This window comes from Lissotriton vulgaris, chromosome 7 (genome assembly GCF_964263255.1).
Source record: "Lissotriton vulgaris chromosome 7, aLisVul1.2, whole genome shotgun sequence".
NCBI lineage: Eukaryota > Metazoa > Chordata > Amphibia > Caudata > Salamandridae > Lissotriton > Lissotriton vulgaris.
The window spans coordinates 921,155,182-921,172,856 of NC_141695.1; the positions used below are offsets into that span (position 1 = coordinate 921,155,182).

Sequence of the window (17,675 nt, forward strand, 5' to 3'; positions counted from 1 at the left end):
TGGTTTTGGTCCGGGTTGCAGTAACTGATGTTCTGTTTTTTCCCTGGGTAGATTGTAATCACTTGGAGTTTGTGTTCCTCCCTCTTCCCCTGATAGGTTTTGTTGCAGGGAACCCCAGGTAGGCGGCTCTTGATTGGAGTTTGAGTCCAACATTTGCCCCGTGCATGGTGCTCCAAATTGAATTTTTTCCTTTCACTCGGGGGTAGTCTGATTGGATAGGCCATGTTTTGCAGGTGGTAACTGCCTAAAGAGACGGGCAAAATCCTCCTTATTTGTGTTCGTTTTTTGGTTTCTGCCCTTTCTCCTTTTGTTCAAATCTGTTTTTATTGTGGACACAGCGATAAGCCTACAACCCCGTGTCGGGGCCGGCCGCGCAGAGAAATACCAGTAGGTGTAGCTAGCCAGGGGAGGTGAAACCATTAACACAGCACCCTGCCTACAACCCCCGAAGGGGGCCGGCCGCACGGCTTAGGGGAGAATGCAGCAGGAGGCGGCCATATGCTGGTAAGGTGTCGTTGTGTGGGGGAGGCGCGTATGTGAGGGAGCAATGGTGTCACATTTTCAGAGGCCCAACAGGGACCAAACTGCCCCGAAGGGGGGAGGAAGCCAGAGTGGCAAGCAGGAAAGAAGAGAAAGTCGGAAGAGGAGTGAGCAGTGGCGGGGCTGAGAGGGGTCAGAGGGTTGTGTCTGCGGTCGCCGATAAGAGATATGAGACGCAAGCCCGTGCTGGGGGGAAGTGCCTAAGAGCCTAGTCTGCTCGGGTCAGCAGGGATAAGGGCGTCCTCAAACAGTTGCAGAGCGCGGAGTCTGGGGGGCATGTGGCGGGCATAGGTGATGGAGCACAAGTGACGCACGAGAGGTTCCCACACTGCTTTGAAGCGTACCCCCCTCGATTGTAACCGCGCCGTGAGCAGCTCCATAGTCAGGACCTGCCAGAGGCGCACGAACCAGGATGCTATCGGCGGTGCCTCAGCTCGCTTCCAGTACAGAGCAATGAGTTGCTTGGCAGCTCCTAACATGTGAAGGGTGAGGATCCAGTCGCTGCGCGTGAGGGCCCTAAGTGTGGGGGGCCGAATGCCCAACAGGAGTGTGCAAACCTCTTCAGGGAGGGGAAACCCCAACATCTTTTTAATGTGACTAAGGACCTCCTTCCAAAAGACAGCCAGGGCAGGGCACGACCACCAGATGTGTACGAAGTCACCAGTCGCAGTGCCACACCTCCAGCACAGTGGCGAGGAAGTGGGGAACATTTTGCTGAGTCTTAGGGGGGTGTAGTACCATTGCGTTAGCATCTTATACGCATTTTCCCTCTGTGGGATGCTGCGGTATATTTTGGGAATGTCGTTCCAGAGCCGAGTCCATTGAGATGACGTGATATCAGCGCCTGTTGCCGATTGCCACTGTCTCTGGTAGGGATGCGCGGGCAGAGTGGTGGGGTGCTGGAGGATGTTGTAGATCTGGGAGATGAGCCGTTTCAGTCCCCCGAGGGAACGCGCCAGCTTCTCAAATGGAGTGTATGCCCTGGTAGCAGCCTGATACATGTCGTCTCCCGAGACCCAGTGGCGCAGCTGCACATACTGTAAGCTGGCGGTTAAAGGGAGGCTAAATTCTTCCCGGCAGTCCAGCCACGATTTAGGCGACCCACCAAGAAAGAGATCTCCTGCAACCCTGCAGTCTCCTTGTATCCAGCTCTCGAAAGCTCGGGTCTGGGCAGCAGGGGGAAAGTGCGGGTTACCTGCAATGGGGGTGTGTGGAGAGGGGAACGTGGTGAGGCCTTTGGACACTGCCACCCTGTCCCATATTTCAGGAACCGTCCTCCTGGGGACCGCCATGTATGCGCTTCTGGAGCGTGCCACACGCGGTAACCAAGGCAGGTCCCATATGGTGCGCCCCGTGACCACTCGGTCCATGTGGAACCAGTGTTTGTCGCTTTCGCGTGCACCCCACTCTATCACGAACCGGAGATGTGCCGCCCAATAGTAGTGGAGAAGATTCGGGCAGGCGAGGCCGCCCCTGTCTCTCGGTTCCATGAGGACTTTCTGCGAGAACCGGGGTCGTTTGCCCCCCCATATGAAGGACGTGAGGTCGCGTTGGAGGTTCCTGATGCAGTGAATCGGGATCGGGGTGGGGAGGCACTGGAAAACGTACAGAATGCGGGGGAGGACCGACATCTTGACCGCGTTGAGCCGCCCCAGCCAGGAAATCATCAGGGGTTTCCATTTCCGCAGGTCCGCCAAGACTTCCTTACGGCAAGAGGCCCAGTTCCTCGAGGACCACGAGTCAAGGTGGGGTGTGAGGTCCAGACCCAGGTACTTAATGTGGTCATCCGCCCAATGGTAGGGCGCGACCCCCTTCAGGGCGGAGACCTCCTCCTCGGGGATGGTGAGGTTAAGCGCCCAAGACTTGGTGTGGTTAATTTTAAGGCCGGACGCCTGCTCAAACATTGAGAGGACTTCATGCACCGCTGGGAGGGAGACCCGGGGGTTCGTGAGAGTAAGAATCAGGTCGTCCGCAAACAGCGCTACTTTATTAGTGCGCCCCCCGTGGGGGATGCCATGGATGTCAGGAGCGCGCCTAATCAGCTCCGCCAACGGCTCAACCGCTAGAGCGAACAGGAGAGGCGAGAGCGGGCATCCCTGCCTCGTGCCCCTGTGAATCGAGAGCGGCGGTGTCAGTTGGCCGTTGACCCGAATTCTAGCCTGTGGCCCAAGGTAAGGGGCCATGCACCTGGAGATCATGTTAGGGCCAAGACCCAGCTTCGCGAGGACCGCCCGTAGGAAGGCCCAGTCAACCCGGTCGAAGGCCTTTTCAGCGTCTAGCGAGAGGAGGCAGGCCGGGATTTTCCAATGGTGCACCTTCCCCACTAAATGCGCCAACCTGCGAACATTGTCGGCTCCCTGGCGGTCCCGTATAAATCCCACCTGGTCCGGGTTCACCAATCCCGGCATGTGCGGGTCCAGTCGTTTGGCCAGGATCTTAGTGTAGATCTTGAGATCGGTGTTAAGGAGGGCGATGGGGCGGTAAGAGGCACATAGGTCGGGATCCTTCCCAGGTTTGGGGATCAGGGCAATTTCCGCCAGGCCCATATCGGGGGATGGGCCAGTGGTGTCAGAAAAGGTGCTGTAGAGCCGCAGCAGATGCGGGCGGAGCTGGGTCAGAAATAGGCGATAAAAGGCCAACGGCAGGCCGTCCGGCCCCGGGGTTTTCCCCACGGGGAGGTCTTTGACAGCTTCCGATATTTCCTCCTCCTGCAGGGGGCCCTCTAGCGTGGCTGCACACGCCGGAGACAGTGGGGATCCCTCGAAGTCCGCGAGAACGGCCTCCCGTGCCTCCGCAGAGGTGGGCTCCTCAGCATATAGAGAGGAGTAGTAATCAGCAAACGCAGCCTGTTTGGCCCTCTCAGAGGTGGCGCAGGTGCCATCCTGCCGCTTGACATTAGCGATGTGGGCCCTGGCGGCACGTGCCCGCAGCCTGCCGGCCAGTAGGCGACCAACCTTGTCCCCTCCCTCGTAATACCGTTGTTTAAGCGCTAGCAGGGAGTGCTCAGCCTTGTTGGTGCGCAAGGCGCGGAGTTGCCCCCTGAGATTGGCGAGTGTTCTCTTTGTCGCCCGCGTGGGGGTGTCCCGGTCTCGGGCCTCCGCCAGCTTGATCTCGCTGGCCAGGTCAGTTTCCATCTTGAACGCCTCCTTCCTCCGCGCCACCGCCAGGGAGGTGATGTGGCCCCGAATGGTGGCCTTGAAGGCATCCCAGACCGTGTGAAAGGGCAGGTCGGGGGTGTCGTTAACGGTGAAATACGAGTCTATGGCGTCACGGATGCTGGCGACGTCATCCGGGTCTCGGAAGACCCTCGGTGGGAGCACCCATCTGCGTTCACGAGTGGCACGAGCCAGGGGGTCCTGGAGCAAAAGCTCCACGTGAGCGTGGTCCGACAGGGAGATGTCAGAAATAGCAGCAGCTAAGGAATCTCGGGCCAGTTCAAGGGAGGTGAAGAGATAGTCGATTCGGGAGTAGGTCCGATGGGAGTGTGAGTAGAAGGAGTAGTCTCGGGTCCCCGGGTTGTGGTAGCGCCACACGTCCACTAGCCCCAGGTCTGTAAGCTGCGTTCTGAGGGCAGAGGACATTGCACCTGCGCCGTTGAAGGGGGCACCCGCACGATCTAGCTCGGGGTCCCAAACAAGATTGAAGTCTCCACCCAGGATTACATTAGCGTCGCCCGATGGGAGTTGTTCCCGCAAAAGTGTCTGGAGGTACTTGTCCTGCGACTGGTTGGGCGCATACACACATCCTAGAGTGAACTGTGCACAGCCTATCTGTACCGTGGCTCGGAGGAAACGCCCGTCTGGGCTTTTAAAGGGTTTCACGGGTCCCCGCCTAATGCCAGCCCTGCAGAGGATTGCCACCCCCGCTGTTTTGGTGTCAGAGGATGCCCAGAACTGGGTGGGGTATCTAGGGTGCGCCATGCGTTTGATGTCCCCCCTGAGAAGGTGCGTCTCCTGGAGGAGAATAATGTCAGGGGAGTGGTGTAGGAGGTAGCGCCATATCTGCTTCCGCTTGTTGGGAGAGTTGAGCCCTTTGACTTTGAGGGAAAGGACCTTCAAGGGTGTAGGGATGTTTGCTGTCATAGCACTAAGGAGGATTGGAGTCGCGCAAGACCCAGCCTAGCAAACCCCCCCGTAGACATGACAGCGGCAGCATCATCACGTTTCCAGTGTGCCAACCCCCGCAGGACCCACCATGCCACCCCTCCGCAAGCGCGGGGAGAGAGCAGTAAGAGAGGGATGGGTAAGGGAGAAGTAGGAAGAGAGTAGAGAGAAGAAAGAGAAAAGGCGTATAGGGGAAACAGAACCAAAACAGGCCAACAGGGCCAGTGGACAGTGTCCCAGGTACCAGACATCCTCTACCCGAGGGTTTGGACGAACTCAGGAATGTCACTTCCTACGGGACAAAGGGAGGGAGCGGAGATCTGGTTAAATGTAATGAAATCAAGTCGTCTCGGAGCCCATCCACCCCGCTGCCTCGAGGTAGTCCGGGGGTGTGTCAGGCCGTGTGGTCCATATGGCCTGGTCAGGCGCCCATGGGGCGCTGTGGCTAGGCGATGCGGTGTATGGCCTGGAGGAGGCAAAGGGTGTTGTCCATTCCTTCTGTCCCCCGCGGGGGGGGGGAAGGCAACGGATGTGGCCCGCCAGTGAGAGGGGGGAGCCCCTCCCCCAAGAACAGTAGGGTCAGGTCACCTTGGCGCATGAGGACAAATCCAAGCGTCCAGTGGGCGAGCGTGCGCTCAGGGTGGCATGGGTCACAACAGCAATGGTCAGTGGCCTTCCGGAGTCGAGGGGCGATCCCCACCCTCAGAGCCAGAAGCGAGAGGTTGGGAGGCCTGCTCCTCGCGGTCGCCCTCAAGGGAGCGGATGTGTGCGATGATGTCCTGCTTGGTCTGTGAGACGGAGAGTGCGTCCACCGGAGGGGACCGTCGACGGTTGCGCACAGTGGACCATTCTGGGAGCAGGGGGGCCCTCTCCAAGCGGGGAGGGCGAGTCGGGCTGTGGTACGGGGACTCCGGCATGCCTAGCAGTTGTGCCGCTTCTCGATAGGACCTGAGCGCCCTGCGCTTGCCCTCCCACCTGAAGATGAGAGCGAAAGGATGGCCCCACTGATAAGAGATGTTGAGGGTCCGGAGCCTTTCTGTGATCGGGCGGAAGACCTTTCGTCTATGGAGTGTGGGTGGGGGCCAAGTCCTGGAAGATCTGGATCTTGTGGCCTTCGTACCGCAGGTCCGGGTTGTCTCTAGCCGCCTTCAAAATGGCCTCCTTCTCAGTGAAGTAGTGGAGTCTAGTGACGATGTCAGGCAGGAGGCCCGCTTTTCCTCCCGCTCCAAAGACTCGGTGTGCGCGGTCGAGGCGCGGCGGGGGGGCTTCCTCCTCGCCCCACACCGCCTGCAGGAGCAGGGCCACATAGGCCATGGTATTAGTCCCCTCTTCTCCAAGTGGCACACCCCGTATGCGGAGGTTGTTGCGGCGTCCCCTGTTTTCCAAGTCCTCCTGCTTAATCTGGAGCTGGATATGTTGTTCTTCAAGGGTCGCCACTCTCTGCCAGATCTGCTCTAGGTCTTCGGTGCGGGAGTCGACCGTTTTCTCCAGGCCGTCGACCCGATCGCCGAGGTCGGTGACTTCCTTGCGCATTTCTTTGACGCAGGTATGGACCTCCGTCCTGAGGGACCCAATCTCAGTCTTTAGATCAGCCATGAAGGAGGACATGAAGGCCTGCGTCACCGGCGGAGAGTCGGCTGGAGGTGGGGGCTTCCCTCCTGATGATGACGAGGGGCCCCCGGAGGATGATGGCGAGCCCACCTTGCCCCACATAGAAGCTACTGATGCTCCCCTGGTCGTCGTGGGTGGGGGGTCCGGCTTGTTCCCCTTGCCGCGGGTCATGGTCCACTCAAGGTGTCGCAGGGCTGTGGGGGGTAGGGCCAGTCGCCGCGCACAGTCCCCGGTCCGAGGCGGGGGATACTCTGAGGGAGGCCGCGCTGGCGCCACTGAGGTCCTGCTGCCCGGGTCCCACGATCAGGGGCTCAAGACCACGATGCAGGAGATGGCGGTGTGCGTCGTAACCCTCACAGGTCCGGAGCCGGAGCAGCCCGCTAGCCTAACGCGGGACGCACTTAAGCAGGAGAAGTCCAGGATGTGGAGGGCCCGCTGGAGCGGGGGTAGATGGCGCAGCCTGGGAGGCCAGGTAGCGAGTAGGCAGGGGAGGCGTCAGGCAGGCGATGGTAGCAGGTGGTCCACGGCAGGCAGGGCCTGGGGCCTACCGACGGAGGGCCTCCGATGACTCATGGTGTGGCGCAGTTTCCCGGTCCCGCCTGGGTCGGGGCCTACCCCCAGCGCAGCACCCAGCCGGCCCCACCACAGCAGCCGAGGAGTGTCCAGGAGGGCCCCCCCGGGCGTCCCAGCGTCTCAGCAGCAAGAGGCCCAGTGCCAGGGGGCATCAGATGGCAGAGGCCTCCGGGGTCTCTGTGTGTGCACAACAGGGTCACCTAGTCCGTAGCCCACCGGGCCTGGCAGGGCTGGGCTATAGCAGAGGGGCGGCCAGGGGACGTGTCCTGTGGAGCTGGGGCCCACCAAGGTGCAGGCTTCGTCGACGCGCAGCGCCTGGTCTGCTCCCCAGGCCGCTGCCTATATGTCCAGGGCAGCAGGGAGCACTCGGGCAGGGACCGTCTAGATGCGGGGGCTGGTCCTCCACCGGGGGAGGAAGATGGCGGGCAGATCAACGGTCGAGCCCCGCAAGCGCCGGGCCCCTCCGGGAAGCGGCAGGGGGGGGGGAGGGGGTGGCGCGCTGCAGCTCACCGGCTGGGTCCAGCGACGGGCGGTGGAGCCGTGTCCAAGGCTCGTGGGCAGGGGGCCGCCGGCGACCCCTCGGGTCCGGGCCTGCTTTTCCCGCCTAAGCCGGGGACTCGCTTAGGCGCTGCGTCCAGGCCGCCGCTGTGCGCCCCGCTGGAGGCAGCCCGGCTCCGGCAGCTTCGGCGCGGCTCCGCTGGCAACAGGCAGGGTCCGCTGGTGATGTGGAGCCTCGGGTGGGAGCAGGGGTGCTCCGGTGCCTCACCCGGGTCACAGTGTCGCAGTGCCGATCCCCTCCTCGGGAGCCAGTCCAGACGTCTCTACAGAGGGCCCACGGCAAGATGACGGCCAGCGGCCGATCGCGGGGATCCCGGAGGTGAGCGCAGCAACCGCGGGGTTTCTCACAACCGCGACTCTCCACAATGGAAGATCTCCAGCAGGTTCGGGGGTGCAAAGTGGGTCCCCAGGAGCGGAAGCCCCCCGAGACTACGCTAAAACTGGCTAGTTAGAGCAGCGGGGCGACGGAGCTCGGTCGAGGCACGTCTGCTCACATCGCTGTCTCAGCCACGCCCCCGCCCTTTCTCCTTTGTGCTCGCCTTTGTTTGGCATTGGAGAATACTCCTGATTCTGCCAGTTCTTTATCCGAGCCCCTAGAGAGTCCGGTTAGTGATTTTTGTTTCTTAGAGCTCTTGTCTTTTTTTTCATGACCTGTGCAGACATGGTTTGAGATAGAATTTGTCAAACCTAGATCTCTCATGTTAGTTGTAATCAATTTGTCCCTGAGCAGAGTAGATAGCCTTTTGACTAGGCTCCATGTTTTTCCGTGCTGACTCTTTAACTTGGGCGCATAAGTCCTCCAGAATCAAGTCGCGAGAGGTGCGTTTGTCCACTATTGGACCATAGTCACAATTTAACTCCTGGTCCTGTTGTCTCCCATATGAGCTCTGAAAGAGTAGATTGAGAGCACCAAGTTTTTCATCGATTGCCACTACAAACACTGCCAATGTATTTAATAAGGTTAACTTGGCATCCATTTTGTTAGACTGATATTGGAGTGCTTCCACTAAAAGTTGTACGGTCTTGAGTAAACTGGCCCAGACATTTTCAGAGTTTTGCTGTTGGTGAACTTTATCTGAAGTTCCTAAATCAGGAGTTGGTAAAAGGGCCTCGCTGCCCTGGGTCCCTTTCAACTCAATGTTCTCTAATAAAATATTCTCTAATGGAGGAGAGTTTACGAAGTTCCGCCTAAGTTTTACCGGAATTTGTATTGTGTGATTAATTGATAGGTTATTCCAATCTCCTTCGTCCAACTTATGTACTTCCTTTATATTATCCAACTCTTGTCTGAATACCAATTCAGTGGTGTGGGGCATTGATGAAAATAATTGATGCAAATTTGGCGATGGGGTCCAACTAAATCCTGATTTCTTTATAGCGGCTGGTGGTGTGCCCATCTCTGTTATAGACAATTCCTTATTAGTAGTGCAGTTATTCACTCTTCCCCAACTACAGCTTCTCTCAGTCTGATTGTCCTTGTTGTTTATTCCAATTTGTCCGACATTCCCAGGAGGCTCTACCAAATTATTTGTTGTTTCTAGATTGCTTATTAAAATTGCTTTTGATATTTCAACTGCTTGCTGATCATGTGGCCCTTGTGGGAGTGGTTTAGTTTTACATTGTGCAACTAAAGTTGAAGCAGAAGTACTGTGTGATTGTAATAGGAGTTCATGTGGTTGAGAGATGCTTTTTATGCCGTTTGTTATACTTTGATCATTAGCTGGAGACCTGTTCTCCCCATTATCTGATAGTTTGAGTGGTAAAATCAAGTTTTTAAGGCCTTTTGCTGCAATCGAGCTTGATAAAAGGGCGTCCCCTGGGGTTTTTAAAAACTGGAACTTTGTATAGATCTTGGGCTGAGACCATTTGTAACACATCTGTGTTGAACCTGTTTCCAGTTTAATGTCGCTTATAGTGGAGCCCATATCCGGGGACACAATGCCTGAGGATAAAGTGCTTTCTCTAAGTTTGGTTTCGGTGGGTGGTTCAGCCATGCTGTCCTTGAGAGTTGGAGGGTCTCTTTTATGCCTAATTGTTTTTGTCTCCTTTTTTGTTCTTGACGGACACCCCCTAACCCTACCAGATCTCATTTCCTTTTTGAGGGCTGAATCACTGATTATTGGCGAGCCTAATTCAATTCAATTTTCAGAGAGAATTCAAAGAGAATTCAGAGAGGGAGGGTGGGTGCCCACAGCTGCTCACCTAACCTCTCCCCCTCTCCTCCTCTTCTCAGGCTATAGCGCCTTTTGATGCTCCACCGCACTCTGTCTCCTCAATGACCGCAATGGGAGAGCTGGTGGGAACGGTGGAGTAGGTTATAGCGATAACAATTCACACCACGCAAGAAGAGGAGCAAGTACAAGATACAGCGTGGACCATGCAGCCCCTATTATGGCCGGAGTAGGGGATGAGATGACTATGGCCCAAAGCAGTCAAAGAACCAAGTGTGTGTATGTAGGGAGTTGCAAACTGTAGACTGGCTGTTAATTCATTGAAGGGGTTGCCCTCATCCCACCACCCCTTACCTCTAGGTCGGAGGGAGGAGATGCCGCACAAGCTAGCCGAAACTGCAGCATCCACAGCGGTCACAGTGTTTGGCTCCACAGTGTAAAGCAGGCAGACTGGCAGGCAGTGGCAGCCCGAGGCTCCTCACAGACAAGATTCACCTCCAAGCAGCCTCCAAGCAACTCTGCTGAAATTATGAAGACTGGGCTGGAATAGAGACAGTGATGCGAGGCAGTAAGCTACAGCGAGCTGAAAGAAAACCTCCAGAGCATCAGCACAATGCTGGCAGCAGTGAGGCGGGAAGCACCAACACTCCAAAAGCCTGAAAACCGGACACTGCGAATCAAAGCTGAATTCACACCGGCTTTGGTAGAGGCTTTCGCGACTCTTTCCTCTGTAGAAAAAGTGTTCGCGGTTCCTACTGCTGCAGAAGGGCACTGCAGCTTCTGCCACTTTTGAAGAGAAAATTGAATTAAATTAAATTAATTGTCTTACGACTCCCTCCAGCGCGGGGTAAGACCATTGTGCCTCCCACTGCTGCCGAGGGGTTTCCACGGCTCCTTCCGCCGCCGGAGAGGTACTCATGATTTCTGCCACCTCTTGAAGCTTTCTAGGCTGCCGGAAAGGTTTCGCGGCTCCTGCCACCACCGGAGAGGCTCTCACGACCTCTGCCTCCTCTTACAGCTTCCCGGGCTGGCGAAACGTTTTCGCGGCTTCTGCCGCCACTGGAGAGGCTCTCACAACCTCTGCCTCCTCAAGCAGCTTCCCGGGTTTCCCGTGCTGCCAAGAGGTTTTCGCGGCTTTCGCAGCTTCAGCCGTCACCGGCGGGGGGCTCACGGCACTCACGATCTCCGCCTCCTCTAGCAGCTCCCCGGGCTTCCCGTGCTGCCAAGAGGTTTTCGCGGCTTTCGCAGCTTCAGCCGTCACCGGCGGGGGGCTCACGGCTTCCAGGGCTCCTGCCGCGGCTAAGGGTTGAAGGGCTGAAGGGCCTCCTCAGCTCCAACCGCAACAGAGCAGAGCAGCACTCGCAGTGAAGCAGTGAGGCAGTGAACCACCGACAGCTCCCTCACTTGACGAATGCAACAAGAGGGAAAGAGAGGAAAAAAGAGAAAAGAGTGAAAGTTGGGTTGCAAGTGGGTACTTTTCAGTCATTTACAGGGCCTTAATTTTCCCCTGGGAGTTATACAGTGGTTCTTATAATGTCACTGAGATCAGGTCCCTTATTCTAGATGCACCGCAAGTTCTTCATCAAAATTCATCCCTTTCGGGATTTTTGTTTTTAGTCTGATAATGTACCGCGACTCCAGCTGGCGCAATTTCCTGGTTCGATTTCCCCCTCGTTCATCAAGTGTGATGATATCAATTCCATAGTATCTAATGGCTCGCCAGTCCCCCTTCTGGCATAAAATCATGTGTTTGGCAGTAGCATATGCAGTATTTTTGTTCTTCACTGCCCGAATGTGCTCCAGAATGTGCATTTTCAAGGGGCAGATAGTACTGCCAATGTACTTTGGACCACAGTTACACTCAATATTATAGATTACATATTGTGTAGTACATGGTATTCTGTGATTCAGCGTAATTATGTTCCCATTCGGTTCCATAATTGATTTTACGTTCTTGCCGATTTTGCAGGCTTTACAAGAATTGCATTTGGTGAAGCCATTCTGTTGTTCAATGAGCCAATTCGTCGGTTCTTTCTTTTTAAAATGACTTTTTACCAGCATATCCTTCAAAGATCTTGTTTTTCTGTAGATACTGTGGGTTTAGGCCCAATTAAAGTTCCTATGTCGGGGTCTTTAACAACTAGATGCCAGTGTTTTCTGATTTTGTTCATTATCACACCACTTTCTTTACTATACGTTGTGATAAATCTGGGTGCAGTCTGGTTTTCTGTTCCATCCAGCTTGATATTTGGTGTTAATGTTTCAGTTCTTGTTACAGAGTCTATTCTCTTCTTATTTCTTTTCAGAACGTGATCCTTATAGCCTCTATGTCTAAACCTAGTCATGGTTTCTTTGATTTTATTTTTCGGCATCTTCTGATTGTGAACAATTGCGCTTCATCCGCATGAATTCTCTATACAGGATCCTATTCAGAAGGGGGCAGGGGTGAAAACTGTTTCCATGCAGAATATTGTTAGCTGAGGTTTCTTTCCGAAACAGTGTAGAGTGGGTTTCATCATTTTCAACGATCACCAATGTGTCAAGGAATGGGAGTTCTGTTCTACTCATTTGGTACGTAAAGGAGAGACCGACTTGATTTCGATTTAGTTTGGTTTAATATTCTTGGAATTCTGTCTCACTTCCATTCCATATCAGAAATAAGTTGTCGATATAACGCACCCATAAAATAATTTTCTCCAGGTCATCTTGGTTTTCTGCATCCCAGGCCACAGTCTTCTCCCACCATCCCATCGTTATGTTTGCGTAGTTCACTGAAAATGAAATGCCCATTGCTGTTCCGCATAACTGTTTGAAAAGTTCCTTGTTGAAACAGAAAATATTGTTTGTTTTCAGTGAACTACACGATGGGATGGTGGGAGAAGACTGTGGCCTGGGATGCAGAAAATCAAGATGGGTAGATACAACATAGATAAATAAAAAGATTTTTTGATTAAATAGATGTTGATTATCAAATAGTTGATAAAAACATTTCTAGCTGGTCCTGCAATTCATAAAATGTTCCATACCTCAAAATCATGTAAGACATGTATGTAAATCTTCTGTGGCATTCAGCCCCCCCCCGGATGTTTTGGATCTAACTGTCGGATGTAACGTGTTTCAAGTTTTCTCAATTTTTTCTCCCAATCTCCACCTCTCCTACTTGGAGGAACTGCATCTATCACATAGTATTTTAGGTTTGAGTTATTAGAATCATAATGCTCCCTGTAATGACGAGCCACAGGATAGGTGTTGTCCTGATTTGTGATGGCTCTCAGGTGCTGCAACACCCGTTTATGAACCAGTAGTTTTGTGCTGCCTATGTACTGCAGTCCACATGGGCACAACAGGAAATAGATAGCAAACTCCCTTTTACATGTCAGCAATTTCGATATTTTGAGCCTCTATCACCATCGGAGGAAAACTCAGGTCATCTTCAATGTAACTGCGTGCCAAGAACTCAAGCGCCGCTGCAAAAACATTCCAACGTCCCATTATTCCATGTGTCACTGCTAAGGCCACAATCCCGCCGCCAGAACAGAGCACGTCATGAACCAGTAAAGGGCTCATCAGATGGTCATAATCCACATTGGGAGACACCGTACTGCAGAGACACAAATCCAGGGCCCAGTCAAAATCACAGCTCAGGCAATGGAACACAGGTTGAATGCATGTGAAAAAGGAAAATCGAAACGATAATCCATAAGCTGCACTCAATGTAGCCAAAGGCAGCGCTCCATAGTAACTAAGCATTCGGTTGTGGAGCAGCAACAGCCGGGACATATTATCATCTGCTGCAGGATGTGCATCCATATTTATGTAAACAAATTAATAAAAGCACACCTCCAACTAATGCGAGTATTAAGCGCAATCCACGTAAAGATGCTGGAAAATATCGAATGAAAAAATCCACACAGGACACATTAAAGATGCTCTAAATTAACTCCCCAAAATTCTAGAGCACGCCAGTATTTAATAAATCATGCACTTCTCTGCGGGTGTTTGCTACATAAAGGACAAATGTTTCTGTACCAGATATAAGAGCGACCTTTTTTTGAGACAATAGTGCTCATATTTGGTTGACTCTGCTTTCAATGTCAAAATCGACAGCCAGATGGAAACATCCAGCTTCCCATGCAGAGGAGTTAACACAACTTTTTTTTAATCAAACCACACGTTCAGTTACCGTAACCATGTAAGAGATGCCTGCTAACATTGCACAACAATCTCCATTATTTCAAAGTAAATAACTCCTGTTTCCAGTAAATTGAACGTTGTTATGATAGCAGGTGTCAGACTACCTTTCAAAACTCAGTCCAAATTAGATGCATCTTGTATACAAGAGCCATGCAATTGTATGTGTCTACAAATTAAGGAGTGATCTGGTACTAATGTGCAATCCTCGCCATTCACATAGACTTCTTTTCCCTTCCTCAGACACCTATATGTAAATTATAATAACCATAACCAAGTTTAATGGAGATAACCTCTCCCTAAACATCCATATCTGCCTATAGAACAGTATTTCATGCAAACCTCAAACTTAACCAGGTGAAAAAATAACATTATGATACTGTGGATAAGCCACACACCTGAATTGGATCTCCAATGTGTGACCACTTCTAACCATTCTCATAGCGCGCCCTGTGCTCTGATTTGATAGTGAGAGAGTGATTGCACCATAGTTTGTACTGCTAATCATTCTCAGCATACGCTACGAATAAGCTTCGAGGTTATGCGTCGCATCAAAGCTTCTGTGTGACGTCATGTACGGCGCCCCGTACAAAAAGGCGCAAATGTTTTTAATTGTTTAAAAACATATATTCATGTATTTAATGAACATACAACAGAAGACTATGGGCCATATGTAGGTAAATTCCAAATACCGACTCCGTAATACCGAATCATACCGAATCGGTATTAAGAATGAGGTAAACGCGATGTAGGTAAATATTCGGTAAACATTACCGAATCGTTCCTAATCGGTATTAAATACCGATTGTGACCAGATCGGTAATAAAAATGCATACCGAAAGGCTAATACCGATTCGGTTTTACCGAATCCACACCCAAAATCGGAAATACCGAATCGGTAATTCGAAAAACAGCGTTTTGGTGAATCAGCCAATCCTGATACACCCATTTACTCCCCAAACAGGAAGTTGCCACACCCAGCCAGGTGCACAGGGCCTGGAGCTCACTGTGAGGCAGGCAGGCAGGAGAGCTGAGGAGGCAGCAGCAACATAGACCAGAAAAAGAAAAGAGAAGAAAAACAGAACAAGCATTGCAATGGCAAGCCAGGACAAGGAGAAGGAGGGAGGTGACAGAAAAAGAAAACTCAAGTTCAGCGACAAGGAGCTTGAGATCCTGATTGAGGAAGTCACCCAAGTGTACCACAAGCTGTTTGGAGCCCAGTCCCACCAAGTGCCAGACGCACAGAAGAGGCAAATATGGAGTGGCATTCGGGACAAGATCAATGCCATAGGTGTGACCCTGCGCACCATAGAGGACATCAGAAAGAGGTGGTACGACCTCAGGAAAACTGCAAAACAGAGGATGGCAGAGAGACATAGGCTGGCAGGGAAAACAGGAGGAGGGAAAAATCGAGCCCCAGTACCAACACCACTGGAACAGATGGTGGAGTCCACCATCCAGCGGGAGAGTGTGAGTGGCATAGGAGACGCAGACAGCTCCGCCAGAGCAGCTAGAAAACAAGGTAAGAAGCATGCCCAGCATGCTGCCCTAACCCCTCCCAAACCCCAACCCCCATAGTGGTAAAAGTGCTCCCACTCCACACCATGTCTTACTGCTTACCTGCAATGCATACTGGGTGATGTAGTCAGTGTGAAATCATGATCAGGACTGTCAGGACAGCTAACACAATAGCATGGTAACATAATTGGACAGGTCTGGATAACCACTGTGCACTGTTGGCATGTACTTTAATGCAATGGCATTGCAGACAGAGCATTGAGAAAATTTACATTTGTGTCATTTCAGGCGAGTCATCTCGCAGTGCAGCTGAGGGCAGCAGAGGCAGGTCAGCCAGGCCAGAGGGGAGTGAGCACGATGAAGACAGCATGGCTGCAGGGAACACCAGCTCTGCGCCATCGCAGCCAGCCAATCGTTCACCACAGACATCACCACAGCGCCAGGGAGGGCCGCAATCCCCTCTCACGCAGTCACCATTGCGACGTTCACCTACACCACCACCATCACCACCACCACCACAACCCCAGTCAGGCAGGAGGCGTGCCGTGATCACTCTCCAGCAGATGGAGGAGTCGGAGGAGGAGGGCAGCCAGCGCCAACAAAGTCCCATTGTAGAGAGATCCAACAGGGAGCGGGCTGGATCAGCATCCGAGGGTGCGAACATCTCATCACGACGCCGCAGGGCAAGGCCGGTCAGTCCAGTGGAATATGAGCAGGGTGGCAGTGTGTTTGCTGGACTGGAAGGAAAGATGCTGAAGGTCCAGCGCCTGCAATGGAAGGAGATGAAGGCGTTACACAGGGAGGTGGCAGACATAAACAGACATATGCACAAGATGGAGGAGGGTATCAGTGCCATGGGGGAGAAAATGTCTGCAGGGATGGAGAGGGTAGCAACCTCGGTGGACAACCTGTGCAGCCAGCTGCAGCAGGACCGTGTTGGCATGCGCCGACTGAGAGTGAGGCTCCAAGACTATACGTCGTCGGTGAACCGGCTGGCCAGTACAACAGCACTGATGTGTCGCCGGTCCATCGCCATGCAGGAGAAGATGTCGCATTGCAGCAATGATGTGGCCAGGGGGATGGTGTCCATGACCTCAGTGCTAGAGCTCATGCAGAATGCCAATGCCTCAAATATGGAAGGGGGGGGGGACAGTGAGGAGGCTTCCAGCCGTGGTAGCGTCACGCCCTCACCCACCGAGTGCAGGAGGCGTAGTGGACGTACTGTCCCAGCACAGGAACGGTCCCACTCACAAGGCAGTGTGGATGGGGAACATGCACGTGCAGCACGGGGACGCAAGAAGTGAAGGACTCTGGCTGTCCACATGCATGTGATGGGTGATGTAACCCATGTCCAATTGGACATTGCTCAGAATGCTGTAGGTGTGCCAAATAAACACCTGTACATGTAATTGGAAATGCCTCAGTGTCGTTACTCACTCAGAAGTAGTGTGATGTTATCTCTGCCCGTCTATGTCTCCCATCATGTACAATTGCAGCACCAGCCGCGCTGGGCTCTGGCTGAGGGTTGTCCTCGTCTTCGTCCTCTGACTCAGTCAGTTCCACTGCAGTTCCTTTTTTGGTGGCCAGATTGTGTAGCATTGCACACGTAGCAATAATCTTGCAACATTTTAAGGGGCTGTACAGACGTGCACCTCCTGTTTTGTGGAGGCAACGGAATCTGCTTTTGAGCATACCAAAAGTGCCCTCCACCACGTTGCGTGTGCTCCTATGTGCCACATTGTATCTCCTCTCCCTTCGGGTGGTTGGGTTCAGATATGGTGTGAGGAGATACGGGCGGAGGGCATATGCGCTGTCACCTATGAAGAGAAGTAAGTGGCATTGATTGGTGTGACCAACAGCTTGTGGCAGGGTGTACATCAGGGTGTGTGACATTTACTTACCTAGTATGTGTCCGTCGGCAAATTCACCAGCAAGCAGACGTGTATGTATGCCACTGTTCCTGAAGATGTAAGCATCGTGGGTACTCCCGGGGTATTTGGCCACAATGTCTGTGATAATGTCTTTGGCATTGCAGATCACCTGCACATTGATTGAGTGGGTGGATTTGCGGTTCCTGTAAATGTATTCACTTGCTGCAGGTGGGCAGATGGGAATGTGGGTCCCATCGATGCAGCCGATCACGTGGGGGAAGTGGGCAATTTGATAGAACTCCAGCTTGGTTCTCTGCAGCTCCACCTGCGTACTGGGGAAGGATATGTAATGTTCCATTCTGTCCATCATGGCATCTAGGAAGGTGTTGAAGATCCGGGAGAGGCAGCTCTGTGATACTCCACCCACTGCTGCTATCACACCCTGGAAACTTCCTGATGCTAGCAGGTGCAGGCAGCAGAGTACTTGGACATGGGGGGGGATTGCGTGGGCCCTTGGTGTCTGATGCTCCAGATAGGGT

At 53.2% G+C, this 17,675-nt stretch overlaps 1 long non-coding RNA gene across 1 annotated transcript; it reads right to left on the reverse strand.

Annotated features, from left to right (window-relative positions):
- Positions 1–15,467: 15,467 nt before the first annotated feature.
- Positions 15,468–16,745, reverse strand: LOC147702687 (uncharacterized). The gene is made up of 2 exons (XR_015297242.1): positions 16,703–16,745; positions 15,468–16,032 (listed from the first exon to the last, which is right to left on the reverse strand). It is a non-coding gene; the product is annotated as an uncharacterized LOC147702687 (long non-coding RNA).
- Between the last annotated feature and the right edge of the window lie 930 nt (positions 16,746–17,675).